The sequence below is a fragment of the Macaca thibetana genome, chromosome 7 (genome assembly GCF_024542745.1).
Source record: "Macaca thibetana thibetana isolate TM-01 chromosome 7, ASM2454274v1, whole genome shotgun sequence".
In the NCBI taxonomy this organism is placed as follows: domain Eukaryota; kingdom Metazoa; phylum Chordata; class Mammalia; order Primates; family Cercopithecidae; genus Macaca; species Macaca thibetana.
In genome coordinates this window covers 88,372,808-88,376,783 of record NC_065584.1, presented here as the reverse complement: position 1 = coordinate 88,376,783, position 3,976 = coordinate 88,372,808, and the positions used below count along the sequence as shown (strand labels likewise).

The 3,976-nt window shown below is 46.3% G+C and overlaps 1 pseudogene; it reads right to left on the bottom strand.

Annotated features, from left to right (window-relative positions):
* Positions 1-2,315: 2,315 nt before the first annotated feature.
* On the bottom strand, positions 2,316-3,370 carry LOC126959215 (WW domain binding protein 1-like; annotated as a pseudogene).
* Between the last annotated feature and the right edge of the window lie 606 nt (positions 3,371-3,976).

Genomic DNA, 3,976 nt, shown 5'->3' with positions numbered 1-3,976 from the left:
CAGTCCCCCAAAGTCTGAACTAATTTCAGCATTAACCCAAGAGTCCAAGTCCAAAGTCTCATGGGAGACAAGGCAAGTCCCTTCTGCCTAGGAGCCTGTAAAATCAAAAGCAAATTATTTCCTTCCAAGACACAATTGGGATACAGCATTGGATAAATGCTCCCATTCAAAATGGGAGAAATTGACCCAAATAAAGAGGGATATAGGCCCCATGCAAGTCTGAAATCCAGCAGTGCAGTCATTAAATATTAAAGCTCCAAAATAAAACTTCTTTGACTCCAGGTCTCACATCCAGGGAACACTAATGCAAAGGGTGGGCTCCCATGTCCTTGGGAAGCCTTACTTCATTGGCTTTGCAGGGTACAGCCCCCTACCCCAGCTGCTTTCACAGCTGGCATTGAGTATCTGCAGCTTTCCTAGGCACACGGTGCAGGCTTTCAGTGGATCTACCTTTCTGGGGTCTGGAGGATGGTGGGCCACTTCCCACAGCTCCTCACTAGGGAGTGCCCCAGTGGGGACTCTCTATGGTGGCTCCAACCCCACATTTCCCCTTTGCACTGCCCTAGCAGAGGTTCTCCATGAGTGCTTCACACCTGCAGTAGACTTCTGCCTAAACATCCAGGCATTTTTATACATCCTCTGAAATCTAGGTGGAGGTTCCCAAACCTCAGTTCTTGAATTCTGTGCACCTGCAGGCCCAACACCATGTGGAAACCTCTAAGGCTTCGGGCTTGCACCCTCTGAAGCAATGGCCCAAGCTGTACCGTGACCGCTTTTAGACACTACTGGGGTTGGAGTAATTGGGATCAAGTCCCAAGGAGGCTGCACAGAGCAGGGGGGACCTGGGCCCAGCCCATGAAACCATTTCTCCTATGTCACAGGGTCTGTGATGAGAGGGGTTGCTGTCAAGATCTCTGACATGTGCTAGAGACATTTTCCCCATTGTCTTGGCTATTTATATTTGGATCCTTGTTGCTTATGTAAATTCCTGCAGCTGCTTGAATTTCTCCCCAGAAAATGGGTTTTTATTTTCTATTGCATTGTCAGGCTGCAAATTTTCCAAACTTATGCTCTGCTTTCTTTTCACACGTAAGTTCCAATTTCAGATAATCTCTTTCAAGGTCAAAGTTCCACAGATCTCTAGGGTGACAGAAAAGTACTGCCAGTCTCTTTGCTAAAGGATAGCTAGAGTGGCCTTTGCTCCAGTTCCCAAGAAGTTCCTCATCTCCAACTGGGACCAACTTAACCTGGACTTCATTGTCCGCATCATTTTAGTCAAAAGCATTCAACAAGTCTCTAGGAAGTTCCAAACTTTCCCACATATTCCTGTCTTCTTTTGAGCCCCACAAACTGTTCCAACCTCTGCCTGTTACCCAGTTCCAAAGTCGCTTCCACATTTTCAAGTATCTTTATAGCAGTACCCTACTCTTTGTGGTACCCATTTACTGTATTAGTCCATTCTCACATTGCTATAAGGATACTGCTGCCTGAGACTGGGTAATTTACAAAGGAAATACGTTTAAGTGACTCACAGTTCCACATGGCTGTGGTGGGAGCCCTCAGGAAACTTACAATCATGGTTGAAGGGGAAGCAGGTATGTCTTACATGGTGGCAGGTGAAAAAGCATGTGTGTGTATAGGAGGAACTGTCAAACACTTATAAAACCATAAGATCTCGTGAGTACTCACTATCATGAGAACAGCATGGGGAAAACTGCCCCCATGATCCAATCACCTCCACTGGGTCCCACCCTTGACACGTGGGCATTATGGGAATTACAATTTGAGATGAGATTTGGGTGGGGACACAGCCAAACCTGCCAACTGGTAAAGTTCTTGTTTCCAGCTGTCTTTCGTTATTTGTTTTTAGCAGAAAAACCAAAGAGAAGGTAATATAATCCACACCTGAACCAGTCTGCAGCCAGCCAGAGCCTGCTGGGAAGGGACCTTTCAAGGATGCTTTAGTTTGTCCTGATGTACAGGGTGCATAGATCTTTTCACCCGGAATTCAAGAGATCAGCATGCTCCCTACGAACCTACCACACAACTGCCCATCAGCTCTCATCCTACCATAGGATTAGCCTAATTCTGGCTCTGCAGACACTGGCAGCCACAGATGACAAACCCTGAGCCTTAGTGGGCTTCTCTCTTTGAGCTGTACCTGGAGATGTAGGAAAATGCAGGAGAGGACTTAAGGGGGGAAAAAAACACAAAGTGTCTGTATTATTTTCTGTGAAAGTCATTTAATTATTTTCTCATGGTTTTCCCCTATCCTGGTTGCTTTGCCAAGTTCTTGGGAGCTAACAGGACCTGCTCTACCTGGAGGAACTGCTGCTCTGGGAGTTTGGAGAGTCCTGCTCATTGATTTGTGTTCACCAGCAGGCACACAGGTGGCCATGTCAGATGGGGATGCCCAGGCTCTCAAGCCTGCTCCTCAGATCGGGTAGAGGACTTACGCCTCATCTCTAGGGGACTGCAAATGGCAGCTGTCACAGAAGTCCAGAGGCCCATCCAGAGCACCATCTATGAATGTGCTGATCTCTGAGGTCATTGTGAGGTTGCCCCTGGCTGTACCCACACATTTCGATGCCTGAGGCCTCTGTGAAGTGGTGATGTCTCCTGGGTGTCTTGTCTTTGCTGTCTGAAGGTGTGCTGCCATGCTCAGAGCTGTCATCTCTCAGCAGCTCCTCCTCACATTCTGAATCCTTATCCAGGAACGCCCCTGGGTTCAGCTTCCCAGGCTGGCCACAGAGCCACTGGGTTCTACTCCTGGGGCTTTGGTGGCTGGCTGTTTCTCAGTCAGCTGGTAGGTCAGAGGGGTCAGGGTCAGTGATGCTTGGGGTCTTGTGCTGCTTCTGCTGGCCCCAGACTAGTGGTTGCTCTTCCAAGTGTCACCCACAGTGTCACCTGCAGTGCCACATTGTGAAGGCAGCTGCTGCTGCTGCTCCTGTAGCTGGAAGGCACTGTTTGGGAGGGGAGGAGGTGGAGGTCAGTTCACCACTTCCTCATGAGAAGGTAATACATAGTTTGGTGAAATAAAATGGTAGCACTGAGTAATTGTGGGCTTCTGGATAGGCAGTCAGGTTGATTTCATGTTGCTACTGCTGGACTTGAGGGCTGTGCTTGGCTGTGGTGGCAGATGCAGCAGCAGCTCAGGGTAATGGTGATGGTCCACACCAGCCAGAACCACCAATGTTCATAGCAGTAGTTATGACACTGAGACTGCTCACAGCAGTGTCTGTTGTGTCACAAATGTAGCTTTGATTGTTGGTGCACACACAGGCTTCCTTATCCTGTGGGGGTTCAGGGGGCTGGGCAGTGCCTAGAGGAGCAAGAGCTCCATGCCACCCGGGAGGTTTCTCCTCTCCATACTCCTCCTGTTCCTCTGACACAGCATGGACACCTCCCTCCACCCTTGCTGCACTTCTCCTCTACCCTCTTCTTCCTTCTTTTGTTCTTTTCCTGAAATACACTTTAAAGTCAGATTGTGAGGCCTTCAGCTTTGTTCTTATTGCTCAAGAGTCCTTTAGCTATTCAGGGTCTTTTGTGGTTCCATATAAATTTTCAAATTGTTTTTTCTATTTCTGTGAAGAATGACATTGGAATTTTGAGAAATATTGCATTAAACCTATAAATCACTTTGGGCAGTAAGGACATTTTAAGAATATTAATTCTTCCTACCCATGAACATAAAATATCTTTTCATGTATTTGTGTCATCTACCATTTTTTCATCAATGTTTTATAGTGTTCAGTATACAGATCTGTCACCTCCTTGGTTAAATGTACTCCTAAATACAATTCTAAATGTGCTCCTAAACAAACAATACTGTTTTTTTTTATGCTATCATGAATGAGATTGATTTCTTTATTTTTGTCATATAATTTGTTGTCAGTATAAAGAAACTACTGAGTTTTGTACATTGATTTTGAATTCCGCAATTTTATTGAATTCATTTATCATTTCTAATAGCTTT